The 25,028-nt window shown below is 45.3% G+C and overlaps 1 long non-coding RNA gene across 2 annotated transcripts in view; it reads right to left on the minus strand.

The window, feature by feature from the left end:
* The window catches only part of LOC132810634 (uncharacterized), a 54,563-nt gene extending 29,831 nt beyond the window's left edge, over positions 1–24,732 (minus strand). For both annotated transcript variants that reach the window (XR_009642968.1, XR_009642969.1), the window contains exons 1-2: positions 24,695–24,732; positions 21,491–21,599 (exon numbers count right to left, since the gene is read on the minus strand). This is a non-coding gene — a long non-coding RNA (uncharacterized LOC132810634). The remainder of the gene's footprint in view (positions 1–21,490; positions 21,600–24,694) is intronic.
* Between the last annotated feature and the right edge of the window lie 296 nt (positions 24,733–25,028).

Genomic DNA, 25,028 nt, shown 5'->3' on the forward strand with positions numbered 1-25,028 from the left:
GAATAGAGAGGGGGGAAGATGGAGAGTTATTTTATAGATCTACAACTCAACCCTGTTCCTGTTTTCTCCTCCTCAGCTTAATTCTGTCTGAACGTCACAGAACAACTGCATAGTTTCTGGAAAGTGAGTTTCAGGGAGATCAGGTGCTGAGCGTGGCATTTGGAACATGCTGATCAATAAATGGACTCTAGTTCGATTCCATTGTCTGTGTGGTGTTTGCACATTCTCCCTGTGTCTCTGCGTGGGCTGCCTCTGGGTGCTCTTAATTCCCTCCCACAAATCCAAAATCATGCAGGTTAGCTGGATTAGCTTTAGGGAATGGTAGGTCACAGAGTTAGGGTGGAATGCTGTTCCGATGGTTGGTATGGTCTCATGGGCCAAAAGACCTGCTTCCACACTGTAGGGATTCTGTCACTGAGTATGGGGGTTAGCAGGTCACGTTGTGGCTGAGTAGGGCATTGGTGAGGCCAGTGTTAGAATACTGCATTCAATTGTAGTCTCCCTGATTTCAGAAAGATGTTACCAGAATAGGACTCAACCTCTTAATAGCAGGTTCTTACAGTGTGGGTTGATAGTTCCTTGGAAGTGTGGTTGAGGTAGACAGGTCAGTGAAGGTGGTGTTTGGTATGCTAGCTGTTATTGGGCAGTGCATTGAGTATAGGAGTTGGGAGATCAGGTTTCGGTTGCACAGTTTATTGGCTTGGCCACTTTTGAAATGCCCAGACTGCTTTCAATTCCAGTTTCCCTGCTAGAGGAAAGATGTTGGGAAATTTGCAAGAGTTCAGAAAAGTTTTACTAGGGTGTTGCCAGTATTGGAACATTTGAACCATAGGGAGAGGCTGAATAGGCTGAGGCTATTTCCCTGCAGCACTGGACACTTTAGGTGGCTTTATCGAACTTTATAAAATTATGAGGAGCAATGATAGGGTGACTAGTCATGGTTTTTTTTTTCCCCCAGAGTAGGGGAGTCCAAACGAATAATGTGATTTTTTTTCCCAAAGGTGGAAATGACAAATTCTAGAGGAGAGGGGGAAAGTTTAAAGGATATGAAAACCGAAACAACTGCAGATGCTGTAAACCAGGAAGAGAATCAGAAGTTTCTGGAAAAGCTCAGCAGGTCTAGCAGCATCTGTGAAAAGAAATTAGAGTTAATGTATGTGAGGAAGGGTGACCAGACCAGACCAGACACTTTAACTGATTTGTCTTCCCAGATGCTGCACGACCTGCTCAGCATTTCCAACAAATCTGTGCAAGTTTAAAGGGAGTTGTGTCAGACAAGTGTCTTGTACAGAAGTTGATAAGTGACTAGAATGTATTCTCCTGGGAGATGGGGAAGGCAGAAACAATCACAGTTTAACAGGCATTCGGACAGACACATAAGCAGGCATAGGTTATCAGGGATATGGATCATGTACAGGCAGACGGAATTAGTTTAGAATGGCATCATGATCTGCACAGACACGGTGGGCTGATTATTCTGGTGCTGTAACTGTTATGTTTTCCGGGGGGTAGAATGTTTTTTGAAGTAACAAAAATGATTGATGAGAGCAGACTGGTCGACATGATCAACGTGGACTTTAGTAAGGCATTCGGCAAGCTTTCTCAGGGGAGACTGGTTAGCAAGGTTAGATCTCATGGAATAAAGCAGAAACCAGCTATCTGAGTACAGAACTGGCTCAAAGGTAGAAGACAGAGAGTGGTGGTGGAGGGATGTTTTTCAGACTGGAGGCCTGTGGAGTGTCATAGGGATTGGTGTGTATCCACTATTTTTCATCATTTATATCAATGATTTGGATGTAAACATAGGAGGTATTAGTAATTCTGCAGATGACGCCAAAACTGGAGGTTTAGTGGACAGTGAAAAAGATGACCAAGGCTGTAATATTTCCTGTAGGTGTCACCATTTCAGATGCCGCCCGACCTGCTGGGGATCTCCAGCACTTCTTGGGTTTGTTGCAGATTCCCACCATTTTGCTGAAGCACTTGGAGACAGAGAGCTGTACAGCTCCAGATTTTGTTGACTCTGATTCCTGGGATGTCAGGACTGATGGATGAAGAGGGACTCAATCCTCGTTTAATCCTCCTTTCCTTTGGTTTTCGGACCCGCTGACGACATCACTAATATTCTACCTCCCACTCCCTGTCCTGAACCTGACCCATCTAACCTGACACTTCAGCTCCCATCCCCCTGCCAGACTAGTTAATACCTCACCAATGGAACTGGCAATAGCCTCCCCAGGAGATTTGACCCAGCTCTGCCCAGGGGTAACCGGTCAGGCTGGTACAGGTCCCACCTAACCCAGAAACAGTCCCAATGCCTAAAGAACCTAAACCCTTCCCTGGTACACCATTTCTCCAGGCACACATCCAGGTGATCTACCCTCTTATTCCTGCTCTCACTAGCACATGGCACTGGGAGCAAGTCTGACATCATTACATTTCAGGAGCTGCATTATAATGTGTCCCTGCTCTCCCAATATCCAGCTTTCAAGCACTCATCCCTTTGTTTCATGCTGTCGTTGGTATTGATGTGTTCTCCAACCACGGGCTGTTTACCCTCCAGCTCCAGAATGTTCTGTAGCTGCACCATGATATCGCGGATCCTATCACCAGGGAGATAACATACCATCCTGGATTCATGGCTGTGGCCATAGAAGTGCCTGTCTGTATCACTGACTATTGAATCCCCTGTCACTATCTTTCTTCCCGTTCTGGGCAGCAGAGCTATCTACGGTGTCATGAACCTGGCTGTTGCTGATTTCCCCTGAGACTGACTGACACACACACACTCACGAATCCCAAGCGGGATACAGTATCTGTTTGGGAAGGGGAATAACCACTGGGAACTCCTGCACTCCCTTCCTGAGCCTTTTACTTGATCTGATGGTCCCCCATTCCCTTTCTGCCTGTGTAACCCTCACCTGCAGTGTGACTAACTCACTGAACATGCTGTCCATAACATTCTCAGTATTGCAGATGCTCCACAGCGAGTCCACTCACAGCTCCAGTTCTGAAAAGCAGTTTCCCAGCAGCTGCTGATGGGCACATTTCCTGCACACATAGCCCGTCAGGGACACTGGAAACATCCCTAATTTTCCCACATTGTACAAGAGGAGCACACCATGGGTCTGAGGTCTCCAGTCACACAGGCTCTCTAGATTCAGCTAGTTATTCTCATTTAGAGAATTTAAATGAACGAGCAATCTTCCTACCCTTCAAACATTGTAATCAAAATCCCGTATTCTTTACTTAAGTTGATACGTTATACCTTAAAAACTGTTAGAAAATTTCCACAGGTATCGCTTACAAACTGGCTCTTCCCTTTGGGAGCAGGTGAATTTCTGAATGGGCTGAAACAAAACTGAGTTTCAGCTTCACATTCTCCCTGTCCCACCTTGCTCTGTTTACACCCAACTCCAAAATACTCATTGAGCCAAGCAGCCCTCACAGTGCAGCCCTGTCATTGTCATTGTCTGCTCACCCCTACACTGCCCTCAGCCTCCTGTACTGTTCCAATGCATCTCAGTGGGAGCTCAGGGACAGCACCTCATCTTTCAATTCAATCCTTTGTAACCCCAGAGTCAACGTGGACCGCAGCAGTTTCTGGATGAACAGACAGTTGTTAGAATCTGGAACACTTCACCTAAAAAAGGTACTAGAATTTGAGTTCATAAGGAGTTGCAGGGAATTGAAAATAAGGAGTTTACAGGTTAGCATCATGAAGTGGGTGATTGGGACTAAATCTGACAGTCCCTACAAAGAGACAAAGTGCAATCTGGACAAATCTGTGCTCCCCCTCACACCAAAACAGACTCTGAGCTTCCAGTTGCCTGCCACTTTAACACACGAGCCTGTTCCCTGGCCAACATCTGTCTCATTCTTAATGCAGTGTTCCAGGGAAGCTTGATGCCGAACACTCCAGAACACACCAAATGGCCTTGTATCTCAAGGACAGCAATTTCCCCTCCCATGTGGTCAACAATACCCTTCAGTGTATCTCCACCACTTCCTGCACCTCTGCCCTTGAACCCCACCCCCCCAACTGCAGCAAATATAGAACCCCCAAGTCCTCACTTTTCAGCCAGATACAACACATCATCCTCTGCCATTTCCACCACCGACAATCAGACCCCACCAACAGAGATATCTTTCCCTCCACACCCCTTTCAGCATTCCTCAGAGACCATTCCCTGTGACTTATGCATTAGATCCATGCTCCCCACCAACCCATCCTCCACCTTTGCCTGCCATTCCAAGAGGTGTAAAACCTGTGCCCACACCTTCCCCTCACCTCCATCCAAGACACCAGAGGTCCCTTCCACATCCAGCAGAGATTTTCCTGTACATTGAATAACCTCATCTATTGTGTTCATTGCTCTATACCACGGGGAGACAGGACGCCAACTTGCAGAATGTTTCAGGGAACCTTTCTGGGAGACATACACCAACCAACCCCACTGTCCTGTGGCCAACCATTTCAACTCCCCCTCCCACACTGCCAAGGACATGCATGTCCTGGGCCACCTCCACCATAAAATCCTAGCTACATGACTCCTGGAGGAAGAATACCTCATCTTCTATCTTGGGACCCTTCAACCACAGAATCAACGTTTCGTCATTTCCCCTCCCCCACCTTATCCCAGTTCCAGGCCTCCAACTCAGCATCACCCTCTTGAACAGTCCCACCTGTCCATCTTCCTTGCCAATTATCCACTCCACCCTCTCACCATTACCCCCTACCTGCATCTTCCTATCGCCTTCGCAACTCCCTTCCCGCCAGCCCCACACACCCATCCTCTTACCTGTCAGTCCTCTTCCCCACCCTCACATCCTGCTGAAGGGCTTAGGCCCAATATGTCAATTCTCCTGCTCCTTGGATACTGTCTGACCGGCTGTGCTTCTCCTGTGCCAAACATTAACGTAAGCTGGAAGAACAACACCTTATTTTGTACTTGGGGACCCTTCAGGCTTCTGGCCTTAAAATGGAACTCATTAATTTTAGGTCCCACGTCTCCAACGCCCTTGCGCCCTCGTCCCCCACCCCACACACCAGGCCTTGTTATTACATAGCCTGCCATGACACACTACCTATAGTTAGCCACTAACAGTCTCCATTAACATCTATTCATCTTCCCCAACCAGATCATTATCCATTCCATTGTCCAACTGCTCCTAACTCTGTCTTTGGAATTTATCACCACCTATTATTTACACCTTAACCCCTACCTTCTGCATAAAAACCGACATTTGTTTTCTCAGTGACATCAGTTCTGAGGAAGGGTAATCGAATCCGAAATATTAACTCTGATTTCTCTTCACAGACGTTGCCAGATCTGCTGAGCTTTTCCAGTATCTTCTGGTTGTTGTTTCTAATTTATAGCATCCGCAGTTCTTTTGGTTTTCATTTACTGAGAGTTTCCAATTCAGGACTAGCAGCCTATATCGCGTGTTTATAAACCCTCCCAGTCCACACTAACTCCATTTCTCTTCCAGTCTCTCCCACTCCCTTCACACTCACTGGTCTCTCCCCCACCCCAGTGACACTGCACGTGCACAGCTCATTGTCACGTGCTGGCCTGTTGGCCACACCCCTCATTCACTCCCATTGGCTGGAGGATTACACCAACTCTCTTACTGGTCTGAAGCTGCCGTCAATCAACCGGACCCCTTTGTGACATGAGTGGTGGGATCCTCCCAGGAGTGTGGGAGATTGTGGGGTGACCTCAGAGATTTATAAAATCATGAAGGGCATTGATGGGACAAATAGGCAAGGTCTTTCCTCTGGAGTAGGAGAGTCCAGAACTAGAGAGCATTGGTTTAAGGTGAGAGGGGAAAGATATAAAAGGGACCCGAGAGACAGCTTTTTTCATGTAGAGGATGGTGCCTGTATGGAAGCTTCTGTCAGGGGAAGTGGTGGCAGCTAGTACAGTTACACCATTTGAAAGGCATCTGGATGGGTATATGAATAGGAAGAGTGGAGAAGAAAATGAACCAACTGCTGCCATATTGTACTAGATTAGGATAGGATGTCTGGACGGCATGGAATGAATTTGACTGAAGGGTCGGTTTCCGTGCTCTATATGTCTGTGGCTCTGCCCTGGGATGAGCTTCATCATTCACAGTGAATGGGGCAGTATCACAGAGCACAGGGACTGGGGGCTATTCAGTATATTGGGGCTGTACGCTCTCCCTCTGGAGATAGTGCCAATCCGCCCTTACTCTCCTCCCATTTACCCGTAGCCCTCCAAATGTATCCTCAAATAGTTAAATTTCATAGATGTACAGCACAGAAACAGACCATTCGATCCAATTCATCCACGCTGCCCAGATATCCTAAATTAATCTCGCCTCATTTGCCAGCACATGGCCCATAACCTTCTAAATGTTTCCTAATCACGTACCCAGTCAGGCGCCTTTTAAATGTTGTAACTGTACCAGGCTCCACACTTTCTCTAGCAGCTCATTCCATACATGTACCACGCCCAGCTTGCAAACATTGCCCCTTAGATGCCTTTTAAATCTTTTCCCTCACACCTTAGGCTTGTGCCCTCTAGTTTTGTACTCACTTAACTTTGGGAAAAGACCCTGGTTGTTCACCCTCTCCACGTCCTTCACGATTTTATGTACCTGGAAGGTCATCTCTCAGCATCCGATGCTCCAGGGAAAACAGCCCCAGCCTGTTCAGCCTCTTCCCTATAGCTCAAATCCTCAACCCTGGCAACACCTTTGCACATCTTTTCAGAATTCTTTCAAGTTTTGTAATATCACTACTACAGCAGGGAGACCAGGACTGAAAGCAGAATTCCAGATGTGTCTGAATCAATGTCCTGTAGAGCTGCAAAATAATGTCACAACTCCAATACTCAATGCACTGACCAATAAAGGCAAGTACACCAAACACCTTCACTATCCTGCCCATCCATTATGCCACTTTCAAAGAACTATGAACCTGCACCTCAAGGTCTTTGTTCAGCAACACGCCCCAGGACTTAAATGTATAAGTCCTGCCCTTATTTGCTTTTCCAAAATCCAGGAGCTCACATTTATCTGAATTACACTCCATCTGCCACTCCTCAGCCGAATTGATTGAAGTCCCATTTTACTCTGAGGTAACCTTCTTCCCGATCCACTGCACCTCAAATTTGGTGTCCATGTAGTCACTAACGATAGCACCCATTTTCACATAGAAATCATTCATATAAATGAAGAAAAGCAGTGGACCCAGCACCAATCCTTACACCATATTGCTCATCACAGGGGGCCAGTCCGAAAAGCAACCCTTCACCACTACACTGTCTCAAACGTTACAGCCAATTTGTATCCAAATAGTTAGTTCTTCCACCTTGAATGTCTTTCTGAAGTCCAAGTTAGTGATTTCCATATACAAAGCCATGCTGACTATCCCTAATCATTTCTTGCCTTTCCAATTACGTTGAAACCTTTCCCTGAGAAGCCCTTCCAACAACTTGCCTGACTCCAGGCTCACTGGTGTATTGTTCCCTGGTCTTTCCTCATCACCTTTCTCAAATAATGGCGCCTGTCTTCCAGCACCTCAACTGTGGCTACTGGTGATACAAATATCTCAGCGAGGGGCCCGGCAATCACTTCTCTAATCTCCCACAAAGTTCTAGGACACACCTGATCAGGCCTCAGGGATTTATTCAGCTTTATGTATTATAAGATATCCAGTACCTCCTTCTCTGTAATATGGACACTTGCCAAGTTATTACTTTTTATTTCTCCAAACTCTCTCACTTCCATATCCTCTTTCAGTAAACACTGACATAAAATCCACAGGAAGTATCTATCCTGAACTCCTGCAGTTCCATAGACAGCCTTGTTGATCTTTGAGGGTCCCTATTCTCTGCCTGACTATTCTTTTGTCCTTCGTGATTTCTAGAATCTCTTTGGATTTTCCCCAAACCCATTTCACAAAGCTCTCTCGTCCCCTTTTTGCCCTCCTAGTTCCCTCGAGTGTACTCCTACTGCCCCTATATTCCTCTAGGGAGTCACTTAAACCCAGCTGTCTGTACCTACCATATCCCTCCTTCATTTTCTTGACCAGAGCCACAATTCCTCGTGACAGGCAGCATTCCCTACACATTCCAGCCTTAGCCTTAACAGGAACATACTGTCTATATACTCTCATTGTCACAGGCCTATGGGGGCAATGGCAGATGAGGACAGAGAAGCAATCATTCCCTGTAAAGAGCTCACGTTGGGAAAGGTAACAGCCCAATGGTAGATGGATCTCCTGGCCCTGATGGAATGCATGCCAGAAGACTACAACAGATAGTAGGTAATCAAAGCAGTGAAGGGAATATTGTACTTCATTGCTACAGGGATGGTTATGCTGCAGCTGTACAGGGTGCTGGGGAGGCCACACCTGGAGTACTGTGACAGGTTTGGTCCCCTTACTTCAGGAAGGATGTACTGGCACTGGAGGGGGTGCAGAGGAGGGTCACTAGTTTGATTCAGGATTTCAGAGGGTTGGCGTATGGAGACAGATTGAGGAAACTGATTCTATACTCATTGGAATTTCGAAGTATGGGAGGCTGGATTGGGTAAAAATGAAATTATGAAGGGAGTAGATAAGATAGAAGCAGGGAGGTGATTTTCGCTGGGGTGGGTAAAACTAGGGAGCAGAGCATCAACATAAGGGAGTATCAGATTAAGGAGTTCAGGATGGACTTCTTCAGCTAAATCTGTGAAATTTGCTACTGAGTGCAGCAGTTTGGGTTATCGACTTGACTATCTTTGGGTCAAAAGGTAGATTCGTGAACAGGAAAGAAATTAAAGATTATGGTGAGAGAGCAGGAAAGTGGAGCTGAGGTTATGAAAAGATCAGCCCTGATCTTATTGAATGGCAGAGCAGGCTGGAGGGGCCAGATGGCCTACTTCTGCTCCTATTCCTTATGTCCTTATGTCCCCACTTTCCAGCCGTCCCTTTCCCTGGGGATAGCAAAGGAATATTGAAAGTTCTCGCCTTGTACTGGCAAAATTCGCCCTTGTCCAATTTAGAACACTGTTTAGATCTGATCTATTATTTTCTGTAGCTATTTTAAAATGAGCAGAATTATCAGAGAATCCTGACAGCGTGGAAGTAGGCCATCCAGCCCATCACAACCACACTGAACTTCAGAGACTCCTACCTTACCACTGTAACGCTGCATTTCCCATGGCTAATCCACCTAGCTTGCACATCCCTGAACACTATGGGCTATTCAGCCTGGAATATCCACACAACCTGCATATCTTTAGATAGTGGGAGGAAACCAGAGCAAACAGACGAAACCCACGCTAATAATAATAACAAGGTGATCATCCCTTTCTTATTTCCCAGTTCCAACAAAATAACTTCACTAGACGTACTCCCAGGAATATCCTCGCTAAGCACAACTGTAATGCTACCCCAAAACAAAAAGGCCACTCCGCCTCCTCTCATGTCCCCTTTCTATCCTTCCTCTTGCATCTATACCCTGGAACATTAAGCTGCCAGTCCTATCATCCCTGAGCAATGTTTCTGTAATCATAGCCCATGTTCAAAACCATACCCTGAGCCCATCTGCCTTCCCTGTCAGGCCTCTTGCATTGAAGTAAATGCAGTGTAACTGCTCAGTTCTACCGCATTCTGTGCCTTGCCCTTGCCTGCCTTAACTGTTTGACTTCTGAACTGTACCAGTCTCACACATACCTCTTTTCTCACTATCTCTTTGGGTTCACCCCCACACCCTCACTGGATTAATGCCTCCCGAGAATCACTAGCAAATCTCCCTGACTGGATATTAGACACTTGCCAATTCAGGGACAATCCATCCTTCTTATGCAGGTCAACTCTACTCCAGAGGAGATTACAACGATCAAAAGATGTGAATCCTTCTGCCCTACACCAGCTCCTTAGCCAATCATTCATCTCCTGCATCCTGCTATTCCTACTCTCACTAGTATGTAGCACTGGGAGTAATGCAGATATTATGATCCAGGACCTACTTTTTTTATATTCCAGGCTGATTTGCTATATTTTCTCATCAGGACTTCATCTTTTCCCCTTCCTGTGTCATTGGTATCAATGTAGAATGACCTCCCACTGGTCATTCTTCCCTTTGAGAATATTCTGCTACCTGTCCGAAACATCCCTGACCCTGGCACCAGCGAGGTGCCACCCCATTATATGTCTCACTATCAGCTGCAGAAACAGCAGTCTGTGCCCGACTAGAGAGTCCCTTATCATCATTGAGCATTTGGAATATGATATATCTCTCATTATAGTAGAGTCAGTCTCAATAGCAGTAACTTGGCTGTCAGTGCAACATTCCCCTGAGAGTCTATGACCACCTACATTATCCAAAATAGTATACTTGTTACAGATGGGGATAGCCACAGGAGACTCCTGCTCTACCTAGCTCCCTCTCCTACCTTTCCAAGAGGTAACCCATCTACCTGACTGTATCTGCAGTTTTCTGGCCTGAAACTGTCACCTAACACACCCTGACTCTTCTAAATTCTTCATTACCATGAAGCACCGCTCCATCTGATCCATGTGATCAGAGAGGATTTGCATCACTTCCTGCAGGCTATCATCAGGGTCATTCAAACTCTCCCTCCTGCCCTCCAGGAAGTGCACATCCCTGTACGAATGGCCATCTCTGCACCTTAATCTGTAGACCCAGAAAAAGACAGAGTCTTACAGCTTTACAAAAGACTACTCTCTAATACATGAGTACCGTATTTTATATTTAAAACATTCAACCAAAAGATCATAACAGAGGCACTTAACCTAGTAAACACTCACCCTACTGAATGTTGTGGATTTTTAAAAGTAAAACAGAGTAAGGTTTACCTTTTAAGAGATTGAAACCCACTGAGCTGATCCCCGGCTGTGGGTCACAGACATACAGTATGGAAACAGACCCTTCAGTCAAACTCGTCCATGCTGACCAGATATCCAAACATAATCTCGTCCCATTTGCCAGCACTTGGTCGATATCCCTCTAAACCCTTCCTATTCATATACCCATCCAGATCCTTAATAAATGGTGCAATTGTACCAGCCTTCACAACTCCCTCTGGTAGCTCATTCTATAAACGCATCACCGTAACCTGAAAAAGTTGCCCCTTAGGTCCCTTTTATCTTTCCCCTCTCATGCTAAATCTATGCCCTCTAGTTCTAGACTCCCCCAGTCCAGTGAAAATACCTTGTCTATCTAACGGATCCATGCTCATGATTTTATAAATTTCAGATCACTCCTCGGCCTCTAACGTTCCAGGGGAAATAGTCCCAGCCTATACAGCCTCTCCCTATATCTCAAACCCTCCAACCCTGGCAATATCCTTATTAAACTTTTATGAACCTTTCAAGTTACACAACATCCTTCCGATCAGTGGAGAATAGAATGCACACAATATTGCAAGAGTGGCTAAGTCAATGTCTTGAACAGCCGCAACATGACCTCCCAACTCTTAGTCAATACTCTGACCAATAAAGGAAATCACACCAAACACCTTCACTATCCCATCTACCTGCACCTCTACTTTCAAGGAGCTATGAACCTGCACAACAAGGTCCCTTCGTGCAGAAACACGCCCCAGGACCTGACCATTATGTGTATCAGTCCTGTTAAGCTTTGCTTTTCCAAAATGCAGCACCTCGCATTTATCAAAATTAAACTCCATCTGCCACTCCTCAGCCCATTTGTCCATTTGATCAAAATCCCATTGAAATCTGAGGTAACCTTCTTCACTGTCCATCACACCTCCAAGTTTGGTGCCATCTACAAACGCAGTAACTATACCTCCTGTTTTCACATCCAAATCATTTATATAAATCATAAAAAGTAGTGGACTCAGCACCGATCCTTGTGGCACTCCACTAGTCACAGGCCTCCAGTCTGAAAAATAATCATTCATCACCACCACCCTCTGTCTTCTGCCTTTGAGCCAGTTCTATATCCAAATGGCTACCTCCGTGAGATCTAACGTTGCTAACCAGTCTCCCATTGGGAATCTTGTCGAACGCCTCACTGAAGTCCATTTGGATCAAATCTACTTCCCTGCCCTCATCAAACCTCTTTGTTACTTCTTCAAAACCAGACCAAGTACGTGACACATGATTTCCCATGCAGAAAGTTATGCTGACTATCCCCATCAGTCCGTGCTTTTCCAAATACACACAAATCCTGTCACTCAGGGCTCCCTCCAACACTATACCTAGCACAGCGTCTGTAGTTCCCGGGCTTGTCCAAATCGCCTTTGTTTAAATAGTAGCACCATATTAACCAACCCGCAGTCTTCTGGCATCTCAGCTGTGACTATCGATGATACAAAAATCTCAGCAAAGGGCCCAGAAATCACTGCCTTCGCTTCCTACAGAATTTTAGGATACACCTGATCAAAGCCTGGGGATTGATTCACCTTTATGCGTTTCAAGACATCCATTACTCTGTAGTATGGACATTTTTCAACATGTCACCATTTATTTCCCCACATTCTACATCTCCCGTGTCCTTCTCCACAGTAAATACTGATGCAAAATATTACATCTTGATAAAACAAACGAGGGCAGGACTTAGACTAATTAAAAGTAAGGCTTTGAGTAGTGATATGGAACAGAGAGACCGAGGGGTTCAGGTCTTCTTCGTCTATGTCACATGTAGACAGGGTGGTTAAGAAGGTGGTTAGCACACTTACCTTCATTGCTCAGACCTCTGAGTACCGGAGTTGAGAATTTAGGTTGAGGTTGTACAGGATGTTGGGGAGGCCTCTTCTGGAATACTGTGTCCAGTTCTGGTTGTGCTGTTATAGGAAGGATATTATTACATTGGAGCGGATTCGGAAGAGACTAACCGGGATGTTGCCATGAATGGAGGGATTGTATCACAAGGAGAAACTGGATAGGCTGGGACGTTTTGACTAGAGCGTAGGAGGTTGCGGGATGATCTTAGAGGTTTACAAAAGCAGGAAGCGTGTAGATAAGGTGAATGGCCATGGGTAGGGGGGTATTGATACCTGGGTGCATACAATTTGCAAACAGATGAGAAAGGTTTAAAAAATAATTTGGGGATTTGTTTTTACTTTTACACGTGTGAAGTGAACTGCCAGATAGAGGCAGCTGTGAATACAATTACAATGTTTAAAAGACATTTAGACAAGGACGTAAATAGGAAATATTTGGATGAATGTGGACCAAGCGGAGGCAGGTGCGATGAGATTAGTTGGGAATTATGGCCGACACGGACTGATGTAACCACAGGGTCTGTTACTGTGCTGTATAACATTATGGCTAACTCTCACTACCTCTGAATTCCTCCAACCTCACAACTCCCCAGATCACTGTCACGTCATCCAGACTAAAATCGCCCTTATCTCTAGACATCCTCTCTAGCCTCAGAACCATCACTGTCTCTGATATCACAAACATCTCAATCTCTGTAACATCCTCCAATTTCCTCCCATCTCATCACCCTCACGATTTCTAATCTTGACAACCTTCCCAAATCTGTCCTTCTCCACAGTAAACACTGATGCCACTCGTTTATTATCTCCCCAACAACCCCATCTCCTGCGTCTTCACACAGAGGCTGCCTTGCTGATCTTTGAAAAGCCCTATTCTCTCTCTAGTAACCCATTTGCTCTTAATGTATTTTTAAAAACCCTTTCCCTATTCGCCAAAGCAGTGTCCTGTCCCCTTTTTGCCTTACTGATTTTACTCTTAAGTATACTCCTCTTGCCTTTATACTCAAAGGATGTTTGTGATTTTTGTATTGGAATAAATGCAAAATATTACATCTTGGTAAGACAAAGGACTTACAACGATTAAACGTTGGGCCTTGGATCGTGATATGGAACAAAGAGAACGAGGGGTTCAGGTCTTTGAAGTATGTGTCACATGAAGACAGGGTGGTTCAGAAGAGGTTTAGCACATTTGCCTTCATTGCTCAGATCTTTGAATAGAGGATTTGGACGTTATGTTGAGGTTGTACAGGATGTTTGTGAGGCCTCTTCTGGAATACGGTTTCCAGTTCTGGTTGTGCTGTTATAGGAAGGATATTATTAAATCGGAGCAGGTTCAGGAGAGATTTACCAGGGTGGTAATGGGAATGGAGGGAGTGAATTATAAGCAGAGTCTGGATAGGCTGCGTCCTTTTTCACTGGAGCACAGGAGGCCGAGGGGTAACCTTATTAGAGGTTTATAAAATCCTGAAGAGTTTCGGTAATGTGAACAGCAAGTGCCCTTTCCAGGAGGGGGCGTGATTCAAGATTGGGGACATACTTTTTAACGTGAGAAAAGGAAGGCTTTAAAAAGAAGTTCCGGATTTTATTTTTTTGTTTCGGCACAGAGAGTGGTTCAGATGTGGAATAAGCTTGCAGAGGATGAGGTAGCTGTGAATACAATTACAATTTCAAGGTGGCACAGTGGCTCAATGGCCAGCACTGCTACCTCTCAGCACCAGGGACACAGGCTCAATTCCTGCATTGGGTGGCTGCCCATGTGGAGTTTGGATATTCCTCCCCATGTCAGCTTGTGTTCCTCCAGGTGCTCCCGTTTCCTTCCACAATCCACAGATATACAGGGTAGGTGAACTGGCCGTGCTCAACTGCCCATAGTGTTCAGGAATGATTGGGTTGAGTGAATTAGTCAGGGGTAATTGTAGAGCACAAAGGTAGGGGAATGGGATTCTAATAGAAAGAAAAAATCATTTGGACCCGTATATCAATAGGGAATGCTGGGATGAACTAGGACCAAGTGGTGGCAGATGCGATTAGTTCAGTTTGAATTTATGGTCGACACAGACTGGTTGGACCATAGACTCTGTGTCGATGCTGTATAACTTTATGACTCGTTACCTCTGTAAATTCCTCAATGCTTGGAACTCTCCCTATCAGTGCCACCTCATCCAGCCTTACAAATCCTCCTCATCTGTATAATTCTTCTCCAGCCTCGAAATCCAAAAACCTCCATCACAAATATCTCTATCGCTGTAACATCCTCCATCCTCACAATCCTTTCCGACTTGCATCTCCCCCAGCTTCATTATCCTCCCTAGCTCTAATCCCCTCCAGTCTCTCAAAGCTCTGCTATATGTGCCTTTCTTTATTTCCAGCTTTCAGGATGCCCAATGTTTATTTCTCACGTGATGACGGCCCTTTCCAATTTCTGCGCTGAGCTTCTGAATTTCCTCTTAAACCTCTGCATTTCACTTTCTTCCCGAAACATCGGCCAATCTCGTGTCATATATTCTAGTATCACCTTTTCTGACCTGATGTCCAATGGAGCCTGTCATATTCCTGTAATAAACATCTCAGCGGTCTACAGAACAGAAAAAGGCTCTGGTGGTCCATCGGGTCTATGAGAAAGAAAACTACCACCTAACTGTCCTCATCTATTTTCCAGTACTTGTGGAAAAGTGTTATCTATCATGGCATAGCAAGTGCACACTAAATACACCTTAAATGTTTTCAGGATTTGCGTCTCCCACCCTCACAGACAATGAGATTTTGTGCAACTGTTGCTCGATGATGACATCACCCACAGGAACACAAAGCAGCTGGGTCTGTGCAAACCAGAGATCACCCACACATTGGGAAGGATGGCAGGGTCCCTGAGAGCGTGCACAGGAGAGTTACCAGGATGGTACAAGGAATGGTAGATTTTAGTTGCAGGGACATGGGTGTTGTTAATACATATCAAGAATATCCATCTACAATAGATGTACCTCTCCCCTTTCCTGGGCTTTGGTAACCTTCAGGTTAAACCACCACCAGATATCTCTCACTAATAAGAGAGCAGCCCTATGGTCTGGGAGGACAATGCTGACTTTCCCTTTTACACAGTGATGCCACTGTACCTCAGGGGTGGGGAAAGGGAATGCTGAAGATGGTGGATGGGACACCACTCAGGCACAGTGCTTTGTCCGAGAGAATGTTCACTTTCTTGAATATTGTGGAGGGCTGCACTGATGCAGGCAAGTGGGGAATGTTCCAACACAATCCTGATGTGTGCCTTATAGAGAGCAAACAGACATTGGGGAATCAGGGGTTTTGGGGAAACTGAGATCGTTCTCATTGTAGCAGAGGAAATTGAGGGGAGCTGAGAGACAAGTGTTTACAAAACATATACATTAGGATGTTAAACCTTACACTCATCAATTCATCATAAAAGGATTACTGGACACATATTGAAGATTTCGGGGAGATCTATTAACAAGATGGTTTGATTCAAAGGAGAATTTCTATGCAGAAAATAGAATTGAGCTGGAACACAATACTCACACACAGTGCAAATATCCAGGTCCTAATGAATGGAGTAATTCAATCAGAGTTTGCTGTTACAATTACTGAGATTCCCAATAGAATATCCACTTGTAGTATCCTTTAATACAAGTTTATAAAATCTGTCACTGTCAGATCAGGTTAGAAACTCGCACCATCCCCTCCTCCTGGCCCAGCATGACTGGACACATTACCCCTTGTGGAGGGCAGCAGTCAGTTCAGGGGGAAATCTATGTGGGTTTCTAGGAATTTCCACCTTGGGACTTCATGTGACTGAACAGGGCAGATCTTTGACACATGGGACAGAATGTTCCAAGAGCCAGTGAGCTGTGGAAAGCAGGATTTGCTTCCTTTTCCTTCCTTGTGTTGCCGCTGTGCCTCATCAATAAGACATGGGTGGTTGGGGGGGGGGGGGATGTTAAAGCCTCACGCAGCTTCAGGAGCAAGTTGTCTCCATTCTGACCAATGGGCAGCAAGCTCATCCCAGTCACTCCAAAGAGTCTGTCTGAAAAGACAGCAACTCAGCATGCTTCACACTGCCCCGTGCTCCTGGAAAGGTTTAGAACAATAAGGGGGGAATCCCCTAGAAAATGCAGAGCAATAAACTTCCCAAAGGATTATAAACTGTTTACAGAGAAGGATTCGTTGGAGAAGTGGACAACAAGTTGGCAAATGGAGCCTAATTTGGGATAATGTGAAGTTGTTCATTTTGGAGGAGGTAATAAAAGAACAGAGGACTATTTAAGTGGTGAAAACTGTAGAAAGCTGCAACACAAAAAAGTGACCAGATGCAGGAAACACAAAGCTAGCACACAGTTACAACAGGTCATCAGGAAGGGAGATGAAACATTGTTCCTTGTTTCAAGCGATTTGCAGAATAAGAGTTTGGAATATATACCTGAGAGCAACTTCATAAATTGCGAGTGAGACCACATCTGGAGTAATGAGAGCAGTTTTGGTCCCTTCATTTAAGGAAATACATCACATCATCGGAGGAATTCAGAGAATATTGACTGGGATGATCCCTGGTTTGCAGGGACTCTTTTTTAAGAAAAGGCTGAAAAAGTTGGGACTCGACTCACTGGATTTGTGGGAGAATGAGAGGGGATCTTATTGAAACATATAGGTTTATTAAGGGGTATGACAGGGTAAATACTGAGAGGATGCGTCCCATCATGAGGGAACCTCGAACCAGAATCTGGGTCAGTTGCAGAATCAAGGGTTCTGTTTTAGATTTGTCAATTTTAATGCAACACAGACATGGGTAAGGGGTTTCGGTAGTAATGGAGCTGGGGTGAGGTGGAAAAAAAGGAACATTTTACAGATTGGAATTCCTGGTATTTGTGATTGTGTAGATGTCTGATCAGAAGGTCACCTCGGGGTCAGATATAAACAGTAATATTTTGAAGTGTGTAGTTCTGCCTCAGGCATTTCCCAGTGAGAGGGAGGGGCTCAGGAAAGGGAAAGGAATTTGTAATAGCAACTGAAGGCAATGGGTTTAACCATTGCAGTGTTTCATTGGAGGAAATTGTAGCCAATTGAGTTGTGAGAGTGTGGTAAACAGTTTGATAACAGAATAACAGTGGAGCAATGGAGAGGGATGATGGGGAGAGAGAGCTGGGCATTGTCAGTGTACATGTGAAGCCAATACGATGTCACCTCCTGGCAGAATGGAGGTGAGATACAGAATGGGACAAAGATAGATCCTGGATGGTCACCACATATGAGGAATTCAGAAAGGAAAGGGAGAGTGGAGATGGAGCAGCATTTTCCAAAAATTGTGAGGTCAAATATTAGTTCATAGCAGAATTAGAGAGAAGGACATAACCAGAAAAGACAGACAGAACAAGGAACAATATTTGTGAATTGGTGAGGGGGAGTGATGAGGAGGAGCCAGACTCCAAAACTGCTATTTCTACATCAGTGGCATCACCCAACCCCACCCTAGTCTCAGCTCATTTACTGAAATACTCATCCATCCTTGTGTTATCTCCAGACTTCGATACCCAAACACATTCCTGGCCAGCCTCTCACATTCAACTTACATATAATTTCAAGAGTATCTAAAACTCTACTGCCCAAGTGCTCACTTGTATCAAAACTTGTTGATTCATCAAAAGGCTCCTATTTACAAGCAACAATTTAAAATTCTCACCATTGATGTAATCCCTGTCTCCCTGCACCGCTCAACCTGTTAGACCTCGACAACTCATTTTCTTTCAGACTCCCAAAGATGCATTTATTCATTGCTTCACCTGTCTGGCTGTTTCGACAGTTGCCAAGGCAACACGGTCTGGAATTCACTCCCTGACCCTCTCAGACCTGCTTTCCTCCTTGGAGGTATTCCTGAAGTGTTGCCAAATAAGCAGGTTTTTTGATCACCTGACCTAATATTCCCATCTGTGGCCTTATGTCAGAAATTCTCAATTTCTGTGAAAGTATAAAAATGATAAAAATACAAACTGTTGTTGATTTGCACCGACATGGTCAACTCTTCACTATCGCCGAGTGAATAATCTGTTACATCTCTTGCCCAAGAACATTGTGGGAGCACCTTCACCACACAAACTGCAGCTGTACAAGGAAGTCAAACATCACCCTCTCCACAGGCAATGGGGCTTTGGCATTAATCACTGGGATCTGTGGAGGGTGAAACACAGTTGATGTTTCAGGGAGTGCTAAATGCATCACAGAAAATGAAAATGTTGCAGAATTTGATGGTCAGAAATGGAGGGAAAATGCACTCTTTTGTTGAAAAAAAGAATTATTCACTGGCAAAGATATTGTGGAAAATTTAGTCCGTTTAGAGAGCAGCACATTGTCAGGGGTTGGGCAGCAGAGGAAAATTAACTTACAAACAGTCTGTGAAAGTAACAGTAAAACACTAAACAACCCAAACACCCTGTGTCCGGAGACTTGAACTCCCCTTCCCGCTCCGCATCTGATGCCTGGGGGAAGAATGCCTCATCTTCTGGGTTCAGAACCTCCAACCACATGGGATCAATGTGTATTTCACCAGTTTCCTCATTTCCCCTCCCCCCCACCTCATCACAGATCCAGCTTTCCAACTCGGCACCGCCCTCTTGACTTGTCCTTCATCTACATCTTCCTACCCACCGATGGGCTGCTGCCTGACCTGCTGTGCTTTTCCAGCATCACACTGTGACATTGAAAACACCCTGAATTTACCTATCGTAGTGATAGGTAAGGGGTAAATGTAGGGGCACGGGTGGGTTGCGCTTCGGCGGGTCGGTGTGGACTTGTTGGGCCGAAGGGCCTGTTTCCACACTGTAAGTCTAAGTCTAAGTCTAAGTCTGACTCTGACACTCTGTGTAAACCCTGCCCTATCACTCCTTGCCAGGGAAGGCCGCGCATGCGTCCCCCTGCAGCTTGCCCCTCACAAAGTTGGCAGCCACAGACGTGTCCCACGGATCACTGCCCCCAATAAAGATGGCGGCCCTCACTCACGTCATTCACCATTTGAAGCATTTTTCCGTTTGCCACAATTACAAGCCTGGGATTTTCAGATTTGTGTTTTCCGATGTGCACTAAGTTCTGGAAAATGTCTCGGCCCGTCCCATTAAAATTTCGTTCTCTTCCTGGTCAATATGTCTTTCCTTAACCGTGCCCTGCACCTTCACACATTTCCAATGCCTTGGTCACAACACACACTGTGGTGCCAGTGGCTTGTCACGTGGTTGAGTATAGCCACGCCCCTCATTCACTCAGATTGGTTGGAGGACCAACCGGCATTGCCTGGTCCTCCCGCCCCATCCCCATCCTCTTATTGGTCCTGCGCTGAGATCAATCACCAGAGGCCCATTGTGGGCTGGAGCATGGTCAGTGCTTCCTGCTTTTGCTGCTGTTCATCAGGTATAAGAGAGAGGGTTCATTCCAGTTTCTCCTGATGTCAGACAATAACAACAACTACCTGCATTAGATGGAGCCTTTCACACTGACAAATCTCCTAAAATGCTTCACGAATGCTGATAAACGTTGATTAGAAAGAACTTTAAGAACATCTTTGAGGAGTACAGAGGTTTTTTGTTTTAAATATTAGATTACTTAGACAAACCTTCTAAAGAGCAACCCACCCAGACCTATTCTCCTACATCTAACACTACAGGCAAGTTAGCATGGCCAATTCCCCCTACCCGCACATTTTTATGTGGGAGAAAACTTATGCAGACACGGAGAGAATGTGCAAACTCCACAGACAGTTGCCTGAGGTGGGAATAGAACCCGTGTGTCTGGCGCTGTGAGGCAGCAGTGCTAACCATTGTGCCGCCCATCTGCAATTTACCTCTGACTTGATCAACAATGCCCTCCAACACATACCCTCCACTTCCCGCACCTCTGCCTTTAGCCCACCCCTTTAATCACAATAATAATATAACCCTGCGGTCTTCACCTTCCACCCCAACAATCTCCAGATACAGTGCATTAACCTCTTATTTCTGCTACCTAAAGTCAGATTCCAATAGAGACATATTTCCCTCCCCACCCCTATCTGCATTCCACAGAGACCATTCCCTCTACGACTCCCTTCTTAGGTCCACACCCTCACACCAACCCACGCTCCACACCCTTGACCCTCCCTTACCACCATGGGAGATGTAAAACATGCGGCCACATCGCCCTCTGATCTCTGTTCAAGATCCCAAAAGGATCTTTACACATCAGGCAGAGATTTGCCTGCACATCCCAGCACCTCATATACTGCATCTGGACACTGGGAAATTTAACATGGTTCATCCAACTAACCTACACATCCTTGGACTGTGGGAGCAAACTGGAACACCCGAAGGAAATCCTCACAGACACTGGGGAGAATGTGCCAACTCCAATACAGACAGTCGCCCGAGGCTGGAATCAAACCCAGGTCCCTGGTGCTGAGGAAGCAGCACTAACCACTGAGCCACAATACTGTGGGATCTTTGGTGCTGATGCGCTGCCCCACTGATACCTCAGTCACTCACCCTGCCTCATTTCCTAAGAGGCAGTGATGACGGAGTGAAATTATCACTAGACAGTTAATCCAGAAACCCAGGTAACGTTCTGGGGACCTGGGTTTGAATCCCATCACGGCAGAATTTGGAACGTGAATTCAATAAATATCTGCAAAAAATAATCTAGTGACGACAAGGAATCCATCATCAATTGTTGGATAAACCCATGTGGTTCACTCATGACCTTTAGGGAAGGAAAATGCCATCCTTACCTGGTCTGGTCTGCATGGGACTCCAGACCTATAGCAACGTGGTTGACTCTTAACTGCCCTCTGGGTAAACGCTGCAATAAATGCTGGCCGAGCCAGTGATAGCCTCATCCTGTGAATAAATAAAGAAAACAGGTCAGGTTTTGTTCCTTCTCTAGTAGGTACATCCTACAAACTTAATCAGAAATGTTCTCGTACACATGGAACAAATACCTTTCCATCCAAGCCCTGAACACTACAGCACTCCGAGGCTATGTTGGTAAAGTTAAAACCACTTATCATTGCATCCATATTATTCTTACAGATAACTGAGGTCTCCTGGTAAAATTTGTCTCAACTCCCTGCTGACTATTGGGAGAGAGTCCATAATACAATCCCAGTAAGATGATCATCCCTTTCTTATTTCTGAGTACCAGGCAAGTTATTTGGTTGGATGTACTCCCAGGAATATCTCCCGAATCCCAGCCATAATGTTACCTCAAATCAAAAACACCTCTCTCCCTGCTCTGTTGTCCCCTTTCTATCCTTGCTATAGCATCTATACCCTGTAACATTAAGCTACGAGTCCTATCCATCCCTGTGCGATGCCTGTGTAATTGCTGTAATATCCCAGTACCATGTTCAAAACCATACCCTGAGCCCACCTGCCTGACCTGTCATGTCTCTTGCACTGAAATAAATGCAGTGCAACTGGTCTGTCGCACCTCATTCTGTGGCTTGCTCTTGCCTGCCTTGACAGTCTGACCGGTGAACAGTACCAGCCTCAGACTCACCTCTTTCCTCACTATCTCTTTAGGATTACCCCAACTCCCTCACTGGTTTAATGCCTCCCGAGTGGCACTAGCAAATCTCCCTGCTCGTCAGGACCCCATGCTTTCCCCTTCCTATGCCATTGGTACCAATGTACAATGTCCTCCCACTGGTTATTCTCCTTTATGAGAATATTCTGCTCCCTCTGAGAGACATCTTTGACACTGGCACCAGAGTGGCACCACCCCATTCTGATGTCTCACTGTCAGCTGCAGAAACGGCAGACTGTGTCCCTGACTAGAGAGTCCTCTATCACCATCGATCGTGTGGAACTGGATATACCTCACATTATGTTAGAAGCCAGTCTCAGTCCCAGTAACTTGGCTGTCAGTGCTACTTTCCCCTGAAAGTTTGTTACCACCTACATTTTCCAAAATAGTATTCTTGTCTGAGATGGGGATAGCCACAGGAGACTCCTGCAGTACCTACCTACCCCTTCTAGCTTTCCTGGAGGTAACCCATCTACCTGACTGTATCTGCAGTATCCTGCAATCCTAAGACTGCCACCTATCACACCCCCCGTCTCCTGTCAATTTCTCACTGCCTTTAATCACTCCGCCACCAATCCATGTGATCCAATAGGATTTGCAATCACACTTCCTACAGACAATCATCAGGATCATTGAAACTCTCCCTAATCTCCCACATCCGACAGGAACAGCACGCCACTCTACAACAGGCCATCTCTCCTCCTTAACAGTCTACAGACCATGACATAGGCACAGACAACTGCTTGAAAAATACTGCCTGAGAAAAACTTAATGCTTACATTTTATATCTTAAACATTTACTCAAGAGACCGTAAGACATTAAAAAGAAATCCTCACCTGACTCACGATTGTAGATTTAATAAAATAAAACAGACTAAGATTGATATTTGAAGAGACTGAAACTCACTGAGCTGATCCCCGGCTCTGAGTACTTCCAAGGGTGAGGTCTCTCTGAGGCCAGCTGCGAAATGTCACTGTTTCTCTTCTCTGCCCACTCCATTTTCAGAGAGGTTTTTAACTTCACAGCAAGTCAGCTCAGAGAGGTCACTGCTTGGTTTTATTCACTGGGGGTTGCCTTTGCTGCCCAGACCAGTATTTATTGGCCATCTTTACTTGTCTTGGAGGAAGTGATGGTTAACCGCCTCCCTGAAATGCTGCAGTCCATGTGCACCACAGTGATGTTTGGACAACAATCCCCCTCTGGCCCCACAACCCTCCCTGTCTCTGTAATCCCCCTCCGGCTTAGAAATTACATATCCGTGGCATAAGATTTTTATTTGTATTCATTTTTGTTTAATAACCTCACGCCCCCCGCCCAAAAAAAAGTGAAATATTTCGCCCCCAAACAAATTTCTGTTGATTGACATTTTGGAGAGGCCGACACATGGACGTTGCAGTATTTTATCTCACATTGTACACGTAGAATGATGGAACTTTCTTTTAAACATTGCGAAAAAGGGTTTAATGGTATTCCTGCCAGAAGAGTGATATGTGTAATGTTCCGAGGATTAGGGTTAGAATCCCAACATGGCTGATGGCGGTATCGGAATTCAATACTATCTAGAATGAAAAGGCGAATGATGACCATGAAACTATTGTCGATTGATAGAAAACCCATCTGGTTCACCAATGTCCTGTAGGGAAGGAAACGGTCATCCTCACCTGGTCTGGCCTACATGTGACACCAGACCCACAGCAATGTGGTTAACTCTCAACTGCCCTCAGGAAAAATACATTAAAAACTTAACAAATACGCCGCAGGTATCACTTAAAAACTGGCTGTTCCCATTGGGAACATGTGAATTTCTGAACGGCCTGAACTAAAACTGAGTTTCAGCTTCACCTTCTCCCTGTTTCCCCTCGCTCTGTTTACACCCAACCCCAAAACACACTCATTGAGCCAAGCAGCCCTCTCAGTGCAGCCCTGTCATTGTCATTGTCTGCTCACACCTACACTGCCCTCAGCCTCCTGTACTGTTCCAATGCATCTCAATAGGAGCACAGGGACAGCATCTCATCTTTCAATTCAGCCCTTTGTAACCCTAGAGTAAACATGGACTTCAGCAGTTTCTGAATGAACAGTTGTCAGAATCTGGAACATTCCACCTGAAAAGGTTCTGGAACTTGAGTCCAAAAGGAGTTTTAATGGGAAGTTTGCAGTTAATTGAAAATATGAAGTTTACAGGTTAACATCATGAAGTGGGTGATTGGGTCTTAATCTGAGAGATCTTACAAAGAGACGAGGTGTAATTTGGATAAATCTGTGCTCCGTCTCAGGGCAATATCTCCTTCCACAGCTGCATCGCCCAGAACAGAGGACACACCCAAAGGGTGATCCAACCACGAATTTGTACATCTTTCTGCTTAACAAAAATATTGGAGATATCTTCCCACAAACAGAACAAACCTTTCTCCTTCCAGAGTTAAATGCCAATGATATTCAGATCCTGATGACTCCATTGACTGTAAAATCTTGCTTTTGAGATCCCAGCCTCAATTATTCTGATTTAATATCCTATGAAATGAATTCACAAAACAAAACTCTCAGTCAGTACAGGAAGAATATAAAGACATACTTTTTTCTTGGTATGTGCTTGATGTGTAAATGCCTCTCTTCAAATCGTACAAACCCGCCCCATCCCTGGAAGAGGACATGCGCCTCACTGTACCTTGGCCCCAATAAAGATGGTGACCATATCCCAGGACCTATCACCGCCTGAGGGACACAGCCATTTTCCCAT

Source organism: Hemiscyllium ocellatum, unplaced genomic scaffold (genome assembly GCF_020745735.1).
Source record: "Hemiscyllium ocellatum isolate sHemOce1 unplaced genomic scaffold, sHemOce1.pat.X.cur. scaffold_1800_pat_ctg1, whole genome shotgun sequence".
Taxonomy (NCBI): Eukaryota; Metazoa; Chordata; class Chondrichthyes; order Orectolobiformes; family Hemiscylliidae; genus Hemiscyllium; species Hemiscyllium ocellatum.